This window comes from Ambystoma mexicanum, chromosome 9 (assembly GCF_040938575.1).
Source record: "Ambystoma mexicanum isolate Mex_15411 chromosome 9, UKY_AmexF1_1, whole genome shotgun sequence".
Lineage (NCBI taxonomy): Eukaryota > Metazoa > Chordata > Amphibia > Caudata > Ambystomatidae > Ambystoma > Ambystoma mexicanum.
The window spans coordinates 1,319,217,887-1,319,243,124 of NC_090931.1; positions in this window are offsets into that span (position 1 = coordinate 1,319,217,887).

A 25,238-nucleotide genomic window follows, 5' to 3' on the forward strand; every position below is an offset into this window, starting at 1 on the left:
TAAAGGAGAGGTGGACGTAGGATACAACACCAATTGTGGAAGCGTGATGGAGTTACCTGAGGGGGGAGCAGGAACAGCAGTGATAATGGACCATTACTGGGCCTGTGGAGAAAAGGCATATCACACACTGCCCCCTCTGTGGAATGGTGTATGCACGATGGTGCACGTCAATGTACCATCACTAGTGGTAGCCCAGAAGCATGTGAATGTGGCGAACTTTCCCAAAATGGATGAAGGGGACAAGAGAAATAAGAGATCTGCACCACCTCAGGAGGAGCCAGGGAACAGGACCAGCGGCAATGATACTGTCCTAAATAGACGGAAAAGACAAGGAGAACCTCTGACAGGAAATTACCTATGGGGAAGGTCGGAAACGGCACTCACTTCAATCCCGCCAGAACACAGACTATTCAGCAGAGCAGCAATTTTCTTCTCCTCAATAATACATCCGGGACTACAGGCTTACGCAAACGCAAAATGGCTCCAGATAACTAGATGGGAACTTATGATGACCATCAATTCTACAGTAAACGGATTCAACACGATAAAGGAGGAGCTGCGAGCAATAAGGATGGTAGCACTGCAGAACAGATATGTATTGGACCTCCTCACTGCCATGGAAGGAGGAGTTTGTGCAAAGATAGGACAATCATGCTGCACATTCATTCCTGCCAACGATGCTGACAACGGTACACTGACAGAAGCAGTTTCACAATTGGCCCAGTTGCACTCCAAAATGGTGGATGAAAGTAAAGGTGTGAAAAAGGATGAGAGCTGGTTTTCGCTATTATGGTCATGGATGCCATATTGGCTGTCAGATGGACTGAAAATTATAGTTGGTTGTATTATTTTGGCTGGAGCTACACTGATCATAATAAGATTTTGGAAAGCCCGGAAGGCACGCACCACTGACGAGTTGCTTGAAATGGTCGGTATGCACCCACTGATGCCAGCAGATGACGGCCAACACACAGGCATAATCATACAAGAGAGAGAGAAATTGCGCAACCAGATCATCACCAACCACCTGGACCCACCATCGGTGAAGGTCGAGAACCCAAGAAACCCCAGGAGTTACATAGGGAAATGGGTATACTGTACTCCTGGAGAAACCTGTGAATATATGTATTGGTCGTTTGAAGATCATGTTAACCATTATGGACATTTAGGAGGAATAACTAAAGTATGGAGAGTAAGAGGAGATAACGAAAAGGATATGTTTGTGGTCGACAAGTCGACCAGAGGGGGGACTGAAGTGGGAAAATGGAAAAACAGGCTCCCATCTTCCCCCTCTCGCGCCTGGCCTAAAGGTTCACGGCCCAAGCACCCGCCACGAGAAGAGTTTGCCCATCTACCAGACGACCAGATACCCTGGTACAGGAACATAAGGATGTGTCCATCTGCCTGCCCAGCAGCCCGCCCTGCCCCTGCCGATGCCTGCGGCATGGATCAACTAGACTAAAAACTATACGTCGTTAGAGATGCCATGACGACCTAGCCAACGGATAGCACACCTGTGCCAACATACACACTGGACACTCCCGCACCAATCTACATGAAGAATATACTCAGTGCTATGACGTAGGCGACAGACATACTCACGGACGTGCATCTTTATTATTTTCCACTTAGGCTCTCAGAATGCAGAAACGCAAGACGCACCATGAACTCATCTAAAGAGCTTGCTTACGCTTCTTCTAAACCTAGGTGCCATAATGAGAATTATAACGAAGACACGATACTGGTCATAAGACAATATGAGACTATAACCTAAAGCGCCTGTGCACCAAACGGTTCCACCTATACACCAGGCCTAAGTAGGCCGCAAGCAAGAGCTCCCGTGGACGTTAACAGAACAAGAGTCAGGTTGCTGATCCTGCAGAATGAGCCTGGCGAAAGCAGACAGCCAAGGTCGTACTGTTGCAAACTCACATTCCAAAAGCAGACCATCAAGGGCACGATGTTGCAACCTTGCACGCCGTGCACCAACATCAAAGTCGCACCTGCAAATTAAACCAAGCACACAGTGGAAAAACAATATTAATTGTGCAGAATTCTGCCTCAGACACGGTCCCACCTCACGTGACCAAGCCGAACCTGACGAGATGCCAAGCCCAGGAGGAAAGAGGCGTCTGGATCCCTCGTTACAAGACACAGGCAGATACACTTGAAAGGATCAATGGACATCTGCGACGGTGGGAGTAGTCGGCCGTCCAGCTCATGAATAAGTCTTCACATTGTCTGCATGTACCCATAGTGAAACATTGTTGCAAATTGCAGGTACACCGAGAGCTGGGAACAGCGATGGTCCCAGGCAGGGAAGCTCACGGGCGAACCAATCAGAACATGGGGCTCTTATCACTGAAGCCAGTAATATTAACCAATCATTAGGAGTCTTCATGTAACAATTCTCATGTATCTAATTGTAGGGACAACCCAGATATATCACCTGACTAACCCTCGTCCACTCATATTATTCTCTATACGTATGCTATACTAACCCTACCACTCGAGCAACCAATTAAGAGTGGCGATAGGTTTTTTTTGTTAACTTTCTAAAGTGACGCAAGTAGCGCGTCATACTACAGTAAAAAGGGCCTGCGAGCCCCACGATTGTGGGTGTGTCAGGTCAGACGCGTATGATCCTTGACCCATCCGTGCTGTTTGTGTTTAATAAACAGCAGAGTCACCTTGCTTCTTGTGTGTGTCTCATACTCTATCTCTTTTGGGATATACGGGAGGAGTTGGGGCCTCCCTGCCCAGAGGTCTGCGGACGGCCCGGCCGACCCCGGCAGAATTTCCCCCCGACACAAGTCTTACATGAAATCGGGAGGTGTTAAACATCCCTGATGTCTAGTGGCTGTAATAAGCCTATATGCGGAAAAGTGTTCCAATAATGGGCGCTGGCAAAGGCAAAAAAAAACTTCTGGAAGGAGATTTTTTTCACTCCACAGAGTGCAACAACCAAGTGGAACCCTCTGGAACATACATCTAGAGCCACATCGCCTGATCAGGAAAGCCTCGTGTCAGTGCTGTAGCACATTGATAAAACAGTGACGCTTTGAGGTTAAACTTGATGGCTCGAGTGAAAATGTAGCCCAGCTGAAAACCAGAACAGCGACCCTGGAGCAGTAGGCCTCTGAAATGCAAATCCAAAACTGCCCGACAGTCCCAGCCGTGCAACAGATGGGGCAATGTTTAGAGGCAATGATTCAGGGAAACGAGGTCTTAGAGCGGAGAGTGCAATATCTGGAAAATGTGGTGCGCGCAAAGCAAATTAGAAGGTGATGAGCCAATATCCTTTGCAGCTACTTTGCTTCCGGAATTGTTAGACCTGTACATGAAAGAAGACCCCATGTATACTGAAAAGTGTTACAGAATCAAACAGCATGAAATAACAAAACAGGAGACATAGAAATAGGGACAACACTCATTATTAAAGTGTCCGATGTTAAGACCCTCATTACAACACCGGCGCTATTAGCACCATGGTTGCTGCCGGTATTGTAACGAGTCCGCCATGGTGAAATGGGGAAGTACCAACCGATTCCAAGGTTGGCGGGGCGGTACTTCCCCATTTCACCATGGCCCTTCCCCATTCCCATTTTTCCCCTATAGGGCATAATGGGAATGGGGAAAGGCGGTAATTACGGTACCGCAAATTGCGTAATTATCGCCAGGGTCCCTTTGCGGGTTCCTGCAATAACGGCTCGTTCCAGCCGCCGTTATGGGAATTGGGTGCTAAGGGATTATCGGTACCAGTACTCTTACCGGTACCGGAAATCCCTTAGCACCAGGGTCGTAATGACCCCCCGGATCTGGAAAGTGGCAAAGGAAAAAGAGTCGCTGGTATAGTAGCAAAAGCGGATCCCCCTCGTTCCCGACATGGCACCTGAGACTGAAAAGAGGCGGTAGAATTTGAACACCCCGAAGACGAGTTTTCTTGCCCGGGGTGCAAAAGCAGGTATCATGAGTCTGGTGAAACTCAGGGTTACATGGAAGAGGAGAGATTTCATTTTTTGGGACATTGAGAAGGCTGAAAAGCTCTTCAAAACTATACTGTAACCTGCGGCAGAGGAAGGTTGAATCTGAAACATCGCCTGTCCTGGACAAGTCTTTTCTATTGAATAGTGTGTTTGTATTTATAGCCTTGGTTTACCTTGTACTGGCTTACTTGAGTTGGGAGCACTGCTTCCTTGAGCCATGTTGGTTACAGCATCTGGGCCAATGTGGACTTAAAAGGGAGATTTTGCAAATACTTCTCCTCCTTTCAGGGTTTTGAATGTAGAGGCCTGGTTTCGCCATCCCCTTCCCCTCCAAACTATTAGGTGGATATCCATGAGGACCTCTGTTGGGCAAGTTTTTGTTTCTATGTGTCTTAAGTATGCTGATCTAGTTGTGGTTCGAGGGTACGTCACATTGTGGCATCTGCTCATGTAATTTTAATATATTGAAACCTTTAATAATATATATATATATATATATATATATATATATATATATATATATATATTTATTTATTATTTTTTTTTTTTTTAATGTCTTGAACTAAGTCAAACCACATTGAGAAACCTGGCTACGGGAGGTTAGAAAGATAGCATCCATGCATGGAGAAGTCAATGCATGGGATGTTTTCTTTTTTCAATTGTTATTGTTTAAGGATTTACAAATTGAATGCAGGCACATCAAGTTCAGATGCAGCAGAGCCATGCATCGCAGTCAAAAGCGAGAATATAAATGCAACCCACGTTCCCGTTTCTAGGCGCTATCTGTCAGGCTTTAACAGGAGAGTGTTTGCGAGACAAATGCCACCCTAGTTTCAACATGAGCACACTGACTTACCTACTCCCCAGTCCCTTCTGTGCTGTGCTGATTGATTTTTGTTGAGCATTTTAGTGCCTCCACAAGTCTTACAGGGTCACTATTGCATTAGAGTACAGGTTGGCATAAGCGGAGGGACGCACAGCTTGTAGTTGTTGTTTCGTAATTTTCCCACCCATTGACAACCGATGGCCATACTAATCACGATGGCCATTCACACCCGATTTCTGCCCCTCCCTGCCCAAAACACCTGCTCATGGGAACTCTTTTAGTTTGCTTTAATCAAGCCTCACCCTCAAACTTTGCACTCAAAGTGCCTGACAGTGTTTTTTCATTGCAGTGTTCTGAGACTTAATGACTTAATTGCAGTTTTAAGTGGTGTAATGAAAATGCCCAGGTCTGCCTTCAGCCGCACTCTCTGTGTACTTCACTGAAGTTCTGTAAAAAACAAGCATTGGCAAAGCCAACAGTTTTGGCTTGTATATAAGTGTTAGGCATTTGCCAGGCACTGCTATTAGATGGGCCTGCTACCATCAATGGCCAGTCACTGTCCCTCTGGCTGTGCCTGGCAAGTGCCTTTACCATGCCTACACAAAAGCGCAAACTATTGGTATTGCCAATGCTTGTTTTGATGTCCCTTGAGTCTTCTGTATGGCTTTGCCTGGGGAGTTATGTGGGAATTCTGTTTTACCTAGGACGCACGCACTTGGTAAAGGGATATTAGATCCTTCATGGTCCTTCCTACCTTTGTGTTAGGTCTTCCTTAAAGAGCAGACGGAAATACACTAGTCGCTGAACATAGGAAGTACAAAGTCAAACTGGGATACACATCTGGGGCCAGCTTTACTGCGCTCTGACCTCAGATGATATGGGGAAAGATAGGGACACAGCTGCATGTGGCGATCTGATGAAGATCCACAGTAGGCAGCCTCTATGAGTTGACAGAAACATGACACTTTTGCCTCCGGACTTCCCAGTGGCCGTGTCAGTAGATGAAAAGGCAGGGGAACAACACACCAGGCTATCAGTGATGACATTGCCCAGCCCCTCAGGCCTCAGAACTACTAACAACCTTTGCAGCCAAAATGGTTATTTGACCTATTAAGGAAAAGAAATATCTAACTGAGCTCAGTTTTGAACCTGCAGATACAAGAAGCCAATGCACGCAACCAACCATCTGCAAGCCAGCACACACAGACGTCAGTTTCTCCTGGTTCTGGACTTATCGTATCACTCTACCCACACTAACCAACCCTGTGCTCTTTCTTGCAGAGCCACGTGAGCGCTTGGAGACTGCCCGTGGGTGGTAGCGGGGTGCTGTAGGAATCAACATAACTTAATATAACCTTAACTTAAATGTTACAGAAAAGTTTCAAAATGTAATGCAACAAACTCTCGGTGCAGGGGAGGAATCACAACCCTGACACGAAGTTCATGACAAATATATCACAATAGTGCCCTCGGACACTCCCGTCCCCTGCACACCATATAGCTGAAAAGATAGACAGCTCACAATTGTTCAATTAGATTTCTTCTAATTTAACAAAAAATCACTTTCCGAAGGAGATATATCTAAAAAAAGATTCTCTTATTTTTCAAAGGTTAACCAATTGCTCTATGCGTTTCGGGGACCTATTGCCCTTCCTCAGGAGCTGAACTGCGAATGTTAACATAAAAAGATGTATTTTTTAACATCCTGTTTTACATATTTCCAGTGTCGCTAATCATACTGTGTATCCCTAGTGATCACCCTGTCACAAGGGTGACCACTAGGGTTACATGTTGAAATACAAAGTATGATTGGAAATAGTGGAATACAACTGGATGTTAGAAATTCTGATTCACCTTTTGAAAAATAAAGAGAATCTTTGTTGCAATGTATGTCCTGCGGAAAGTGACTTTTTGATACATGAGAAAGAATCTCATTGAATAATTATGAGCTGTTCATTCAGCCTTTTTGGTGTGCAGCGGCCGGGCGTGTGCATAGATTGGACACCATTGTGATATGTTAGACTGATTAACCAGGCTCCTTCACATATATTCGAGTAACTCCCACAGGTCAGTTGCATCTACGCAGCATGGAAACATTACATTCAAGTGGGATATGATGTGTGCTGACTGTGGGGAGGTAACATGCCATTATATGGAACATTACGGCCATGGCGTAGTCAGAAACTCAGAGCTAGGCCCCTACATCAAAACGACCCTGTCGCGTTCAAGCCCTGCAGTCACCCTAAGTGTCCTTGCGGCACTAGACTGAAGGATCAGGTCACAATGTGTTTTAAGAGTCATTACAGTAGGTTATATTGTTTTCAGGCAGTGGGCGGAGCCTCTGAGGCAAGACTTGGGTAGTCTTCTGGTGATTAGAGAAGCGATAAAATATCCAGTAATATCTTTGATGGATCAATATTTTTCAGTAGGGCAGGCATTCGCCTATTCTATTTTTCTTTTTTTACTTCTAGATAGCCAATACTTTTTATTTTTTTATTTTTAATAATTAACCATACAAGAAATTGAGGTGCAAACCATGTCTGAATTAGTTTGCTTTTTAGTATATTTGTGTTCTGCCTAATAGAAAGTGAAAATAGTTGCTTTGATGGTTGTTTTGAAGTCTCCTCCCTGATTCGGTCTATATTTTTCCACCAGCTGTTTTTATCGTCTGCAAGTAAGAAGATCTCCTGGCTTTCAGAAAATTGTTGAAAACTAGACTGTTTGAATGAAAAGACCTGTACATTGAATATGTTCTATCTGTATAGCGCCAGGATGCCCTCTGGCTTTGGCGCTTGATAAGTGAAATAACATAACAAAACATGACATCTTCTAGCCCAGCCGTCTGCAACCTTTGGCCCTGCAGATGTTTGGGACTACAGCTGCCATCCGCCCCAGTAATCATTGTCAATGGTGAGTGATGATGAGGGTTGTAGTCCAAAGCATCTGGAGAGCCACAGGTTACACACCCAGCCTTATCCTTTGCCACTCTCTGTTTACATCTTAAACTTTGCAGGAAGGGAAGTCAGTGTACTCCATATTGGCACAGGAAAATTCAGTTGCGAAAGCCAATAGGTTTTGGTTGTCATAAGTCAGATGCACCATGAAGTGTTTATTATTGAAGTCATATGGCTATTGTAGTCACCCTATGCTATGGTATAGATGCAGATGTGCAGGTGAAGTGCTTGTATGCTTGTGTTGTCTCGAATGCCCCATTGCAACCTTTGCGTGCCTTGTGTGGGCCCCAAATAGAAGTTATAGCCTATTGTAAGCTTGCACCTACCCTGACGAAAGGCAATAAAGACACACATTCTGATGACTTAAGAAATGTAACAACCACCGACAGCCATCGACAAAAATGAACCCAGAGAACAACAAGAACACCACATTCCAATGAATAACAACTTGAAAGGACCTCCAATTTCAAACCAACAGCAGGCTGGAACACGTCCGGTTCAGCCTAGTCATGCAGGGATTCCTAGGCTCTCCCTTCCCCCAGCTAATGGATTCGCCCATCCAGCTAACTAGCACCCTTACACTACATGCATGGCAGCTGACACGCGTGCAGTCCTACATCTGATAGAACACACCCCAGCATGCAAACTCAGCGAAATCATTCAGAGCCCACTGGATGGTAGGCTGCATATGTAACCCACACACACATGCACACACACACACACATGCATGCACACGCACGCACGCACACACGCAGACACAAGAGCCTCTACTAGTGTCCCGTTGATTTTGAGTGTTTTCCTCTCCGGGTCAACCATATACTCAAGTCTCTCTTCCACAAACCAAACTAGCAGCCAGGACGTGTATGCTGCGGGGCGTTGCTCGCCAGCACTGCCTTTACCTCTTTTGCAGAACCATGCACCACGTGTCCACCAGAAGATGGCAGAAGTGCGCTTGGCAAGACCACTTTACATTACATTACAATGCAGCCTAGGAGTCATCAATTTTACTTTTTTCAAAGTAGGAGAAGAATGTTTCTCCAAATGGTGACTTTACATATCAAAATATTAGTTTAATTGTTCAACAGAGAGGGTGGTGAGAGGATGCAGCGTGCGCTGTTCCATCCTCCTCTTCCTTCCCTGTGCTTGGGCCGATTCATTCAGGTGCTGGGCTGTTATCACCTGGTAAGGCCTTCCACAGAAGGCAGTATTGCCTAAATAGAGCCACTAAGGAATTCAATCCTAGGTAACTGAAGCTATAATAACTGATGGCATAATCACTTTTTGATAATGTTACTTTTATTATTGAATCTCTTAAAAGCTGCTTGATTGAAATTCCGATTGTCATCAGCGAACGGCTTCTATGGTTATTAGTGTATGCAATTAATTGTAGATAATTGAAGGTATGAATACTTGTTTCTATAATTGTGCCTCATATGTTTATTTTATTGGAACTTCTAATTGTTGTTATAATGGAATGTTTTGTCGTAATTTGTGTTTGCGCTTCTATGAATAGTTGTATCCGGAAATAAAGTTTTCGACTGACTGACTGAGCTCCAAGATGGAGATTGCAACTAGCAACTACTTCGACATGTCTTTATTTCATCCATGATGAGAGTGCATCGTATGCTCATATATGTATTTATTTATTTATTTATTGTGGTTTGGTTACATAAAGAAACCTGGCTGACCTTCTCGTTCCACATTGGTCTATGATTTTATTATTCTTTACATACACAGCACAAAGGGTGCATTGCGTCCTTGGGTGTGCCAGAGAAAGCTTGACACTAAGGCCACTCAGGCCAATGTTCAGTGCGGGTGCGCTGCCGCAAGTCACTTTACTGCCATGTTGCTGCCATGTTGCGTCGCTCCAGAGGTTCAAGGTTGTTAGCGCGGCTCTTATCATATATTGGCTATCTCCGCTGAATCGCGCCCCGCGGCGGTGCCCTTTGTCATCCCATCTCACCGCTCCACGAAGCCATTCATTTTACTCCAGAGCGACTGACAGTTTCCATTAGGAGCAACGCGAATATTACAGGATCCCAGGGCGCGAGCGGAGAAGGCAAAGTATCAGGCAGGGGGCGCCTTGATCTTAATTAGAGATTCTCCCAAAAATCCATAGTGCCTGGGATTGGGTTCTTACTTCATTTCAAACAAGCAAATATAAGGTCAATGGAAGGAGCCCGAGTGCTCTGTGTACAGCAAGAAAGTGCGACGCCCAGTTACCTGGGCTATAATTGAGGAGAGACGTTATTTGGTCAACAGGTTATGTGTACAAAATATGAGATTATTCAGAATAGTACTGCATGAGGCCTGGGCACACGAGGAAGAGCGTGGGTGCGGTCATTTGCAAGCAGGTGTCCTTGACCTGACAAATGTAGGGCCACACTTAAATTGCTACTGCAATTTGGGGCCCATGTCAAGGTGGGGCATCCGATCAGTCCTCAGGCAGCAAGAGCACACTATGGGGCCGATTCATGGAACAAGCGTGCGCCGAAAATCTTGGCGCAAGCAGGCGCAAGCGCGAAAAAACAGGCGCACGCGCACGCGTGCGATTCATGGAAGTCCCTGCGCGTGCATGGCGCACTCGTCACTGCAACATCCTGAAGGGCGTGCGCAACGCGCACAGTGAAAGCGCACAACCTCGGCGCATACACCAGAAAGTGGGCGGAACACGGGGCGTAACGCGCAGAATGGGGAACAACGCGCGAAAATAAGGGCGTAACTGGGGATGTACTGCAGGGAAGCAGACGGAACGCCCACACGCACTCGAACCACACGTATTCATGGAATCGAATAGGGCAAAGCCGCGCACAGCCAAAGACATGCACAAGCCGAAACACGTCCGCCACACGACGGCAGGCGGTTGTGTCCCTGCGCATTACAAAAGTGGCAATATACAGCAATGATGAATGTCCCATACTGCGATTGGGCCTGTGCGAGCGGGGCACGTGTATTTCGGGGGTGCGCGGGAAGTTTCACATGCGATTGAGGGGGGTACGTGTATTTCGGGGGTGCGTGGGAAGTTTCACACGCGATTGAGCGGGGTACGTGTATTTCGGGGGTGCGTGGGAAGTTTCACACGCGATTGAGCGGCGTACGTGGATTTCGGGGGTGCGCGGGAGGTTTCACACGCGATTGAGCGGGGTACGTGTATTTCGGGGGTGCGCGGGAAGTTTCACTCGCGATTGAGCGGGGTACGTGTATTTCGGGGGTGCACGGGAAGTTTCACACATGATAGGCCTTGGGCAAGCGGGCTATCACTCACCGTCTGCGTGTAGAAGAACGCATAGCCAACACCCACCCGCTGTGAAGTAATAGCGTGTGAACCCCAATGCCTGGAAAACACACGCACCGCACCCCACGGAAAGCACGTACAGAGCATTGGAAATCCATGTGGGATCTTCAAGCCCTGCCAGGGCAACACCCGTGCGCGATACGTCACAGACGCGCTTACGCGCTAAGGGCCTTTGGTCCAATGAAATCACATATGCGTGCTGACGCGCTTACGCGCTAAGGGCCTTTGGTCCAATGAAATCACGTATGCGTGCAGACGCGCTTACGCACTAAGGGCCTTTCCTCGAATTACACGCTGACGTGCAATTTTTTCATGTGCCAAATCACTCCATATCAAGCTGGCCGCGCGAAAACACACGGAAGACCACGCTCCTGCCCAAAAGGCCGAATGACTGCCCCCCAGAGCCCCGAGCACGCTCCCACCTGCCATCTGCTGCTGCCTGACTGCCTGCTGCCCTCGTGCCCTGCCATTTGGTGCCTGCACATCAGCCATCTGCAGGGGTCCAGTTGCTGTGCCCACCCCTGCTGGAACAGAAGACTCCCGACTGGGATACCATCGCTCCACAGCCCAGCCCCAGGACCCAGTTGCCCACCCACGCCTGCCTCGGGGGTCGCCATGTCGGGGCAAACACCATCTGAGACCACTGGCGACCCCCAGCCAGAGGGGCAGAGGGCCACCAGCCTCAGTCAGAAGGAAGGTGGTGTCCTGGTGGAGCTTGTCCTGGGGCATTATGATGCCCTCTTCGGATCATCACGCGCCGACAAGGAAGGACGGGACTGGATCTGGGACGACTTTGTGGTTGCCATCAATGCGGAGGGGGTGGCAACCCGCCACATCAAGCAAGTCAAGAAGCGCTGGGAGGACTTGAGGTCCAGGACCCTCATAAAGGCCCGGCGCCTCGTGGAGGGGGGCCGGGGCAGCATGAGTACCATCCATATGAGGGTCCTGGAACGCGTACGCCCAGCGCTCCATGCCCAGATCCTTGAGAGGCAGACCCGTCTGGAGTCGAGCAGTAAGTGGCCAAGCATTGCTGTGTGAGACAGGGCATGTTGCAGTGTGCTGGTTGTCTGATACTTGCCTGTATGTGTGACATAGGCCATGTACGCATGTGTGTGTGCAGGGACATCATGGTCATGCATGTGAGACCAGTAATGTGTGAACCACACGGTTGGTGCATGTGTTTAAATGCACCATGGGGAGCCCTATGCGGAATGGACACATGAGAGCATGCCAGTCTCTGTTCCTGGACATTGGTGGGGTGAGGGATGGGTGCTGATGCCATGTACATGTATGATGTCCATGTCTGTGTGTCTGACCTGCGTGTCTGTGACTTGTGAATGCCATGGATGCATGACACATGTCCGTGACAATGTTCAGATTCACTGATGCAGCCTAGTTATCCATGCATCCACTGTGTCTGGGGTGTACGAGGCCAGATGGATGAAACTACGGTGAAGTGTGTGCATGTGATAGGCATGACCCATGATGCATGTGAGTTCCAAAACAACATTGTATGTTTCAAGAGTCCCTTGGACATGTATGCTAATGTCCATAGCATGCGCCATGCCCTGTTACTGCATGTGTTTTGCCTGCACTGACCCATGTGTTGTGGAGGGACATGATGGAAGTGATCTTTGACAGTGCCACTCATCTGCTATTGCTTCCTGTCTAGGGGACCATTGTACAGTACCCTGATGCTTGTGTTCTATGTATCCCTCTAGACAACGCGAAGTGAAGAAGAGGGCGGAGACGGCGCAGTGGAGCAAAGCGGCGGGGATGCCCCCACGGCTGCAGCGAAGGGGTGGGTGAGCCCCCACAGGGGCTTGCAATGGCAGAAGATGGTATGGAGCCATCCAGGTTGGTGGTTTCCACAGAGGAGGAGGAGGCCGCTACTGAGCCGCACATGGGGCCTGGTGAGGGCATCCCTGCTGGTGCAAGTGGTGCAGTCCAGGGGCAGGAGGCAGCACAGGTCGCCGTGGAGGGGCCTGTGCATGTCACTGTCCCTGACACTGTGACTGCACCACCATGCACCAGCAGGGATGCCCCATCTGAGGCCCATCCGCAGGTAGGGGGGATGTCCATGCCATATGGAAAAGGTCCTGATTGGTGTCACGTTGCGCACGGGTGTCATTCGTGATGACGTGCATGCTTCCCGGGGGGAGCACGCACGTCATCACGAAGAGCACTGTGCCAACGTGGCCCATTTGAGAGCGGCCATGGTCGGGGGTTTCGTACATGTGTCGGCCACTCTGACGACCCTCTCCTCCACTGTGGAGGCTATGCGCCAGTCGTTCTCCATGCCGTCTTCCGGCCCAGATGCCACCAGGGCCCCCTGTGGACCTGCCCCGACCAACGCAGCCAACTTGGTGGGGATCCCATCCCTGCCACAGTCGGGAGTCGGAGGTCCAGCAGGGGTGGACACACCAGCAACTGGACCCCAGCAGATGGAGGATGTGACGGCATCATCGGGCAGGGCACGTGCACGACGTCGTCGGTGGATTCCATCAGTCTCGATGCCATTGTGCTGGCAGAGGCAGTTACTTCGGAGGCAGCGGCAGGCTCGACGTGGGAGGCATCATGGCTCGGGGCCATCAACATCAGGGGGGCAGGCATCGGCCGGAGGGCAGGAGAACCCTGGAATGGGAGTGTCTTCCGTGTGGGAGCGGTTGGGCCAGCAGATAGGTGCGGAGCGGCGGCGGGCGGAGGAGGAATGGCTCACAATGGTCAGGGCAGAGAACTCCATGCGGAGGGCGCTGAGGCGGGCTGAGTGCCTCGGGGGTATTCGCAGGGAGTTGGAGCTGGACACCGCATTATCCCTGCGAGACCTCGGGGCCAGGGAACATGCCCGCCTCCAAGCCATTGAACAGGAGTTCGATGATGCGCTGCCCCATGACATCAACCAGTGAGCCATCGGACTAGCCCGCCGCCTTTGTATATAGTTATTTAGGTTTAGGTTTCATTTCTTTATTATTATGATTTGGAGTCCACGGACTTTGCTCCACTTTTTGTATATAGTTGTATTTTAGATAGGGTTCTTGCTAGGTTTCATTTGCTTTTGGGATAATGGACCCTTCAGACTTTCGTTTTCAATTTTCAGGACATGTATATACTTTCTTTTAGTCATATTCACATGGAGTAATGTTTTTTTATGCTTTCCATCTTTGGATTTCGTTCTTTGGACTTTAGGGATGCACCACTTATATTTTTTCATGTTTTGGATTTCTTTTCTTGCTTGGATTTGACTTTCTTTTTCTTATTTCAAATATTATTTCTTCATTTGCATGTGTGCTTTTCCTTTTGACATTTGTTATACTTTTTAATACATTTCTTTATTCAACATTATTGGTGTGGTGTACAGTGATGATTTTGGTGCATGTCTCCATGAGCATTGGCACAGTCATGTGTTGCAACTGTGTGGCTCTGTAGGACATTTGCTGATGGGCATGCTGGTTCTTTTCAGACTATCATGGAATGGGTGATTTACTAGGGAGTGGGTGCAGTGGTTCGTTGGGTGTTTGCACTGGGGGGTCGAGGGGTGGGATTTGGGTTGGCATTAGGGCCATGGGTCTGTATAGTCATGGCTTGGTGTTTGGGGGACATGAGTGGGGGCCTGCTGGCAGGTGCCCCACATTGCTGGGGGGTGGAGGTACAAGGGGACATGAGTGGGACATGAGTGGGGGCCTGCTGGCAGGTGCCCCACACTGCTGGGGGGTGGGGGTGCAAGGGGACATGAGTGGGACATGAGTGGGGCCTGCTGGCAGGTGCCCCACACTGCTGGGGTGTGGGGCTGCAAGGGGACATGAGTCGGAAATACACGTACCCTGCTGGAATGGCGTGTGAAACTTCCCGCACACCCCTGAAATACACGTACCCTGCTGAAATCGCGTGTGAAACTTCCTGCGCACCCATGATATACACGTACCCCGCTCGCACAGGACCAATCGCGTGTGAAACTTCCCGCAAACCCCAGTAATACACGTACCCTGCTGAAATTGCGTTTGAAACTTCCCGTGCACCCATGATATACACGTACCCCGCTCGCACAGGGCCAATCGCCTGTGAAACTTCCCGCGAACCCCAGTAATACACGTACCCCGCTTGCCGTGCTGGTACAGGGTTAGCGCAGCCCTTTGCGCTGGATTGGGGATTTTGATGGCTTTTCCCTGCGCGAGGGGCGTTCTTGGGGGCGTAACTGGCGCTGCTGCAGGGTCGCTGCGCCACTGTGCGCCATGGCTGGTTTTGGTAGCTGAAATCCATGAATACGCTGTGCGCGGAAATGGATTTTAGCGCACGCGGCTGGCGCAGAGATTTGCTCGCGCACACTGTGCGCCAGCCGCGTGCGCCACTTGTACGCTAAATTCTATGAATTACCCCCTATGGGTACACAATAAAATACCAATCATTCCAGCACACCTGTGTCCCCTAGCAGAAGATGGTATGCCGAACCCCATATAGATTACTGTAACTCACACTATTGAGGGCTTCCCAATGGGTACCCAAGTACCCAATGGGTAGAAAATTAAGTACCATTTATTCCAGCACACCTTTGTCCCCTAGCAGCAGAGAGCACGGTGAAGGCCCACTTAGATTCCTGTGCCTCACACTAAAGAGGGCTTCCCAGACAAGATATAAAAAGCCATCAGGCCTGGTCAATGCAGCACTACAAGCACACAGTGGGTAAACATTAGAATGCCATTTATTCCAGCACCCCTGTGTCCCCTAGCAGCAGATGGTATGTTGAAAGCCTCTCATACACATCACTGCAACTCACTCTATGGAGGGCTTCCCAGACAAGATATAAAAAGCCATCAGGCCTGGTCAATGCAGCACTAGAATAACACAGTGGGTAAACATTAGAATGCATTTATTCCAGCACCCCTGTGTCCCCTAGCAGCAGATGGTATGTTGAAAGCCTCTCATACACATCACTGCAACTCACTTTATGGAGGGCTTCCCAGACCAGATATAAAAAGTCATCAGGCCTGGTCAATGCAGAACTACAAGCACAAAATGGGTAAACATTAGAATACCATTTATTCCAGCACCCCTGTGCCCCTTAGCAGCAGATGGTAGGTTGAAGGCCTCCCATACACATCACTGCAACTCACTCTATGGAGGGCTTCCCAAACAAGATATAAAAAGCATTCAGATGGTGATGAATGCAACACTGCAAATATAAAATACTGTGGGCCTCATTACACGGAAGGCGGTAAGGGTTAACAGTCAACGGTAATGCTACCGGTGACCGTTAACCCTTACCGCCTTACTACGAGGTCCCTTTGCGGGACCCGACCTTAACGGCTGGTGTAGACCAGCCGTTAAAGTAGGGACCCGCAAAGGGACCTTTGTGCTAATTACGGTACCGCAATGTGCGGTACCGTAATTAGCGCCTTCCCCATTCCCATTATGCCCTATTGGGCAAAAATGGGAATGGGGAAGGGCCATGGCAGCATGGGGAATTACTGCCCCGCCAACCTCGGAATGGGGTGGTAATTCCCCATTCCGCCATGGCAGAATCGGTAAATTACCGGCGTGAACCATGGTGCTAATAGCACCATGGTTTAGCACCTACCGTGTATTGAGGCCCCGTGTCTTCCTACTAACCTGTGTCGCTTAGCAGTACTTGGTAGGCTATACACCTCCCTTATGGATCACTATAACTCAAAGGAACACAAGATCTTACTCTTCAGGCAATAGATAGGTGCCACCTAGGCTCCTTGCGTTTCCATATCACATATCATGTAGGTTCCCGCTCCATGGCTGCAAGATTTGCTGTCACATACTGTATCCCCCCTTGCGTGCGTCATCCATCAACCTACACACAATGACATGTACTCTGATGCTTTCTTGCTAATACTGCGCTATATAAAATCCCAAATACAACTAACTGCAAATAAACAAAAACACGTAATACTAAGACAATGTAACCCGCCCAGGAATCAGAAAACACCCAGGGACAGAGGATCTTTGCAATCAGGCACTCACATGCCGCTGCTCAGAGGCGTTGCTAGGGGCGGTGGGGAAGGGGATATAGCCCTGGGTCTTTTGATTGTAGCCCTGGATAGCAGCTCAAGAGCCACAACCGAAAAGCTAGCTAGCCCCGAGTCCCCACATTAGCATAGCCCCTGATCTTTTCCAGACCTAGCAACACGTCTGTGACGCCTAATTAGAAATCTCACGGCCTGGCACGTCGTATAAGCTCTACCACAATTAAAGGATCTCCCGAAATGGCAGTCTATCTGGCGTCCCCACTAAAATATTTGTATACATGTGTTTTCAAACAACTACAGCGCACCTGACAATTTGGCCTTGAAAAAGCCTCCACATTGGCGGGAACCACGTTATTTGAAATGACTACAAATTCCTGTAACATAAACAAATATGTTCTAATATAAAACAATGTATATGGAATAATTAGCAACTAGCAAAGCTACGCCAACAGCAGGTCCTCAGTAATGTTGAAAGTATAGCTGCACCCTTGTGGAAACAGGGCAGCATTGTGTGTATAATTGAAGCATGCAAGAAAAGGACCAGAGTTAACCTGTTCTGTTCGCCTACCAGAATGCTCTCTGTGTATCACCTGACAGCAGGATTCAAATCAAGCTCTGTAATGTATTTCAAACTATTTGGTACATTACATAATGTCTCACACAAACATTACAATGTACATGACTCAGTCTGTTGCTACTCCATAAAAGGCAGTACACAAACAGGCACAGTGTCTTTCAGCCAATGCATTTCGGATGCAAACCCATCTTCAGGGCCAAACACTATCTTTAATTACACCAATTAAAATACACAAGACATGGTGTTAGCACGTGGGGCAAAAAAACAAAAAAACATGGGAGAAAAAAACATAAAAAGGAAATAGTTACTAAGAGGTAAACATCTCATACAGTTCCTTACACATAATAATTAGTCATTATGACCTGAGGGGCGGGGGCATTACCGACTCAGGTAACACCCTGGGGCCCATATTTATATGCCCGAGTGAAGAGAGGGCCTTAACGAAGGCCCTGGGGCATTACCTGAGTCGGTAATGCCCCCGCCACAAGGGTCATATTGCTATTAGTACCCCGGCCCGCATTATGTGCGTGACCAGGCACTAAAAGCATTTTTTCTGTCCCGAAACGCTGCAGCGTTTCGGGACAGAAAAAAAAAAAGAAACAACCAAGAAAATGGCTGCCATGGAAAGGGAAAACGGAGTCTGGTTTCCCTTTCCATGGCGGCCATCGGGAGCGGACGCGCTGGGGACACAAGTGTGTCCCCAGCGCGTACACAGCGAGGACAAGGCGGCCGGGTAAGGACCCGGCAAGAGCCAATCAGAACGCGTGTTGCATTCTGCTTGACTTGACTTAATAATGTCTCCATTTATAAATATTTGTGTTACCTTAATAGGTCAGCTGGTATTCATGGGACTATAACAACAAGTGTCCCCAGCGCGTCCGCTCACGAAAAAGGATCAAAAAGAAGGTAAGTGTGGGGTTGGGAGGGCGGGAGTGGGGAGGGGATTAAAAAAAAAAGTTAACAAAAAAAATCGTACCTGCGTCCCCGACGAGGGACGAGGGAAGCCTCCAGCCGTGTGGAGGCGCAGAGCAGGGATGGCCCCGCTCCGAGTCTCCACACGGCTGCGGGCTTCCCTCGTCCCTCGCCGGGGAAGCAGGAACAAGAAGGTAAGTGGGGGGAGGAGGGAGGAAAGGGAATAAAAAAAAAAGCCTTACCCGAGTCCCCGGCGGGTGGCGAAAGCAGCCTCTCAGCCATGGGGAGGCTCGGAGCGAGGATGGCCCCGCTTCCAGCCTCCTCATTGGCTGAGGGGCTGCCACGCCCCCGCGAGGACAAGGCGGCCGGGTAAGGACCCGGCGAGAGCCAATCAGAACGCGTGTTGCATTCTGCTTGACTTGACTTAATAATGTCTCCATTTATAAATATTTGTGTTACCTTAATAGGTCAGCTGGTATTCATGTGACTTTAACAAAAAAACGCAATATAGGTACCTGTGAGTACATTGTTTAAAATAATGCACACTAGGTGAGTTTATATCAAGGGAACCAAACGGTACCCGTGTCTTCAGGCTAACCTATTCAAGGTTAATTGTCACGTTGCACTTCAGAAATGGCCACGTCAATGTTGAGAGAGGAGGAGAGGGAAAAAGACAGAACATCTATAATCCAAACCTCCTCAATCATTAAACTTTACACTGATCCCTCTACCAGCATGTATCCAATATGCTAAATCCCCCTTGTGGGTTTACCAGTTAACTGCATCTCATGGCTGGAGCAATGTGCAACATGCTCGTTCATTACCTCTCCTAGTTTTATTGTTGTCGCAGGCAGTGTGATGTCACGCAATGACATCACTACCGCCTGCGTCCCGCGTGGAAAACTGCACGAGAAAGGGACAGCGTTGATATGTAAGTAAGCAAAACCTAAATGCAAACGCATTCCTTGTAAGACAAATGTGTCTTATAAACACCCATATACAGATATAAATGTGTGCTAAAATGTAATTAAAAAATATAAAGGGCACGAAATAAGTCACATGGGCACAATGCAGGAGACATATCAAAAATTTAAAAAAAATGTTGTGCATTACCCAAAATTCCTCAACAAAATAACAGTCGGTTTGAAACTTTACTGATAAAGGCACACAATGGGCTAAGTAAACGTTGTGCAATAGTAGGTTAACTTACACTTGATGAGCGTTCTGCTGGGGGGGGGTTCATTGAGAGGAGCCTCATGCTAGATGTGAGCATTCAACACAAAATAAGCCAATGAAGGGATCGGGAGATTATGGAGCAGCTTATTTGGTCGAAAGAGAATTTGTCGCAGTTTTTTTGACAAATTTTGCTGCTTATATTTGTGGGAAGGTGGATTTAGGGAAATAATTAAGGTTGGGGAGTCAAGGGGGGGGGCTGCGAGTGTCGCGCCCTGTATATATGCAGCAAAATCAACCTGTCAAAAAAAAGAATTCGATGAATTCTCTTTTGACCAAAACTTTTGGATCAAATCACCCTATACCTATATGAATACCCAACTCACCCAAGCTTGAAAGAGGCTAGCTAGACCTCTAGGACAGGCCGCTAGAGCTGGAGCACAATCAGGCACATGGCAGTCTGGCATTGCCCTAAACCAACAAACATTTAATGTCTCTGGAGGATAGCTCAGCGGCAACGTCCTCGCCTTGGAAATAAGATGACAAGGAGCAACACAGGTTTGATCCCCGGTTCGCGCTTAGAAACCTCTGGGTATTAAGTGTCTTCTAAATAACCTATCATATCAGGTAGCGGCAGATTGGGAAATGTAAGTATTTTTCTAGAAAAGCCAGAAAGTCTCTATTTCCTGGGAAGAGTTGCACTTGATATAGTGAGGGGGCAACTTGGGTTTGAATCATTATTCCCGCACATTGTGTAATCCTGGGAAAATTATTTTCCTTATCGTTCAAATTTGGAAGGACTTGCAAACGGGCATAATGTAAGAATATGAATGTAAGGAATGATGAAACTACAATTAGTAGAAGCATATCTGGTTCATGTGCTCCATTGCAGTGCAGAAATGGTACATGATGATAGATGGTGTAGAAATTGGTGGGGAATAATGGAGATGTGCCTCTTTTCTCCTTTTAGTAAAAAAAAAATTTATTAACCGTTGCTGTTGTTTGAAGATCATATAAGAGATTTTATTGGATTCTTTAATTTTATTCTAGCTGGATTCCTAACAATTTAATAACACGTGTTCGATAAGTGTTGTACTTCATGGTGCATTCATATTAAACATATTTGTTCTGCATACTGGCATCATGTTAAACATGTAACCAATGTACTTAAATTAGTGCAGGCTTTTTCCACTGTGTGATCTAGTCAAATCACTTAAGCTCCTTTTGCCCCAGTTCCCTTATGAGCTGTAAAACGTGTAGAATGCTTATTAAATGTATTTATTTTTATTTTATTTATTTATTTGCATATAGTTTATAAAAACGTTTGCAAGAATACAGACAGAAAAGGAAAAATATATGGATAAAACTTTGTTAACGTACATTAAACAACAGACATTTAATTATTAACAAATTCCTTAAAACAATGACGACATAATTCTTCAAAATTCATCACCAAGTTCACAAGCACAAAACCCATTTACAATTTCAATTCCTAAACAGTAAACAAAACAAACATTCGCATCATCATATTCCTAATGCAAAATCATTACACAGATTTGAGATATAAACACTAAACACCTAAAAACATTTGGTTATATATAAAACTCGTAAAAGTATTCTAAAAACAAATGTTATACAACAATATAAATGCACTAGGCATATCTTTAGAAGATCTTTGGTTCCTCCTTATGTTAAATCACAGATATTTTTCAGACACGCTATTAATCTGATTTTTAGTGCCATTCTATTGCCATGTAACATTTGGTACCATAAACGTTCTCTTTTAACAAAAAGAGTTGATTCAACAAACTGTGTAAAATATAAGATACTTTGGGGAAGGCGAACTGGACATACTAAAAGTAGATGTTGCAACGATTCCACTTCAGTAAAGACCCCCAAAGTCTGAGTGGTGCCTGGGAGCTAGTGCCATCATCACAGTTCCCGGGAGATACCTGGCCCCAAAACAAAAGGACCATTCACACAGTGCAGTCCTGGGTGAGTTGCATAGGGAAGAGAGTAGAAGCACAGAAATGTTGGTATAGACCGTCGCAGTAGGCCAGCACAGGAATGACCAGTCCCCTGGAGACAGTGAGCTGCTGGGGGAAGGAGCTGAAAGGAAGAATACCTCTGGGGATGTACAGCTGGCAGAGTGACCTCTCAGAGACGTCAATAGATGTGACAAGAGAAGGCTAATGTGCAGAGGAAGATCATCACAGGCAATCCGCCATAACAGGTTGTAGCTGGAAGAGGGCCAAGAGAGGCTGGACAGAGAGTGACATGGAAGGAGTGAGCAGGAGTGGTGATGAGGATTGATCCAGTGTGCAGCACATCATCTGTATGCAGTCTGCATGACAACAAGCACATATCAGCCCACCATGACATGGTTAAGCCATGACAGTCATGTAAATGTAGGCATAACTGCAAGACAATGATAACACTTCATTCCAGCAACATACACATGTCCAGGAAGCACACGCATCACCACTCACCGGACATTCCCTCATAAATTGGCAGGTCCCCCACGCCTTGGATCTGCTCCACATCAATCAGATCACTGATGATCTCTTCATGTGGAGTGAGTTCATCGTCCTCTGGCTGTGTCCCACCTCCAGTCACCAGAGTAGAGGCATGGGCGGCACCCAGCTTATCACTGGTTTTGCACCAGAGGTCATTCCAACACTTCACTACCTCAGGAGCTGTGCGCCTCTCATGGCCCAAGGCGTTTATTCGATCTGTGACACACTGCCAGTGGGCCATTCTCTGAGCAGGCATGTGTGTGCTCCCTGCCTGTACAAGCATGTCATGTTCGTGCTCCAACACATAGCCCACGAGGATGTCTGGTTCCTCATTACAGAAGCTCTTCTTCCTCGACGTGTGGGGCTCCTGTGCCGTGCCTTGGGTTTGAGCCTGTGCCGCTACTGCACGCTTTTGCTTCTTGCAAGGTTGTGCAGACCCGGAGTGGCTGGGACCACTTGGCTCAGTAGTGGCTGGAGTACTTGTGGACTGTGCCATGGCATCAGCCACTGATGGTATGACATTAGGCTGCCTTTCAGGTATCTGTACCTGGGTGCTGGTGCCAGTAGCTTGCACCGCACGTCTCTGGCTCTGTGACCCTGAGCCTGGGTGGTGGTAGCCACAGCTGCCCCTGCAGCTTCCACACCGTGGCTGCTGTGGACAGCAGATGACGGTGCTGGTCTGTGACCCCGGGTGCTGGTGCCAGTACCTTGCACTCCACGTCTCTTACCCTTAGGGAGATGGAAATCTGCCCCTCAGACACTTTGGCCCTGGGCCAGGACCACTACAGACCTGGCTTGGTGACCCTGAGCCTAGGTGGTGGTAACCACAGCTGCCCCTGCAGCTTCTACACCCTGGCTGCTGTGGACAGCAGATGACAGTGCTGGTCCTGTACCCCGGGTGCTGTAAGAGGATTCAATCCAGCACTACAGCTAAGTCAATGCCTAGTCTGGGATACTGAATGGAAACCCTTATTGATATATCTTTATGTCCAGTTCATGAGTTCTGGATGACTACCCCTATATAACACTCATCTCTTGGAACCCCCCTGACCACACTGAGCCAAGAAGTAGTTCTGTTTTGCAAGTTTAAACGGTTTATTTGAGAATGTAAACAATATATATATATCACACTTTATAATAAATTAATAATTAATATCACACTTCAGAACATGAGCAGTTAACAACAATGGGTAATGTTCTACTAATAAACTGATTTGATTACCCAGGAGTAGTATAAAAGATGAGGTAGCACGCTTGGGAATAGGAACAGAAGAATAAGGTGGTAGAGAATGCTTTATCTAGTTTCAGATGGATGCAATGTTGAATGAAAATGCAATACAGAAAATACTCAATATGATTTCAACAAAACAATGTAATCACTTTTCTCTGGCAATCTACCCCCCCCCTATGCAATGTAAGGAAATGAAGAGAAGAGCACACAGTTCTTAGAAATGCAATCAAATAGAATTCAGTTCAATTCCCCCTCAGCAGTTTATACAACAATAGGAGTTTTGAAACACAGGCAAAATGCTTTGAATATGGTGACAATGCAGTGAGAAATATGCTGAACATGCTTTTAATTCCCTTCAGGAGGTTCAGGGTGAGTGGTATCTAGTTAATATGAGTTCAGGCTCACTCTAGCAATGATTCAGGGATGGTTCTTAAGAGGCAAACGAAATTTGAGCAGTTCAGGCAAAAGCTGCTGATTTTTACAGTAAAGAAATCGGGCCAAATCGCAAATCGTGGCAAAATTCGCGAATGCGTGAATCGTGATTGCGGAGAAAGTATAAGGAAGTCGGTTCTAGGCTTGTTGGAAAGGTAAGATTCTAAGCTTGCAGAGGAAAGTTAAACCAAGTTCCTAGCCCAAACGGTTACGGAGTTATGAACGATTTTGTGAAGGTTGTTTTTTCGGATTTGAAATTTTAAAAGTTCAAAGCGACAGGTTACAGCTTGCAGCTAGAAAATGACAAGTGACAGCTTTGCAAAATAACAAGTGACAACTTCTAGGAGGCAGTTCTGGTTAGATTAAAATAGTTTGGATTAGATTATTTTAACTAAGAGATTGGTTCTGCACAGTTCTGCTAGGTACTCACAATATATTTTTGAAATAGGCCTCGCCACGGATCTGGTCAGGTTTTGGACTGGACTCCGGTTCTGGTCTCGGCACTTCACAGTGATCTGGGTCAGCTCTCTGGTTCTGCGAACAGCGGTCTGTTTAGCTCTGCTCTGCTGGTCTAGCCTCTCTGGATTCTGGATACTGCTCTGCTTTCTGGGTACTGCTACAGGTTCTGGAGATTGATGGATTTGAAGTCTGGATCTCTGGATGTGAAGTCGTCGGTCAGCATGCTCCGCAGCAAATGGAATTGAATCCCTCTACCTGTCCCAGCAGTCTCTTTTTATGTGTTTTGAAAGTGGGTGTGTGCCTGGGCCTAGCTAAGCCTGCCCCTTTCTACTTGTCATTGGCCCAATTCTCCCCTCTCCCATGATTGGGGGAAGGAAATGTGAGTCAGAGTGATGCTGTAGGTTTTATGGGTCAGAGGATCCTCCCCTGGTCAGTTTGCCCACAAATCTATATTTGACCTAAAGACATATTTCATAGATACACAGTGGTTTGAAATTGCATGTACCCATCACGTATCACATGAGGTATACTCTGTTCAAACTCTGATGTTTCTAAGAGCTTGCATTCAGAAACGGCAACATTTTGCGTTTTTTAACTGGTTTTGCAATATTGGTTTTTCATTAAAAATTATACACATATACACGGCCTGTCCATACATACTCCAGTAAATTCCCATGTCTCTAGCTTAAACACAGAGTCTGTAGTATCCATAAATAGCGGGGTTTTGCCCCAGAACATCACACAAATTGGAGTTTGGGCTTCAATCGAAGGTACATTTTTTAAATTAAGGCTCTCAAAATTATACATTCCTGTCATTTGATTACAAAGAGTTATCAGTGTTTCTGTAAAATATATATTTTGCTTTCAATTCAGTTCTCAGAGTGTTG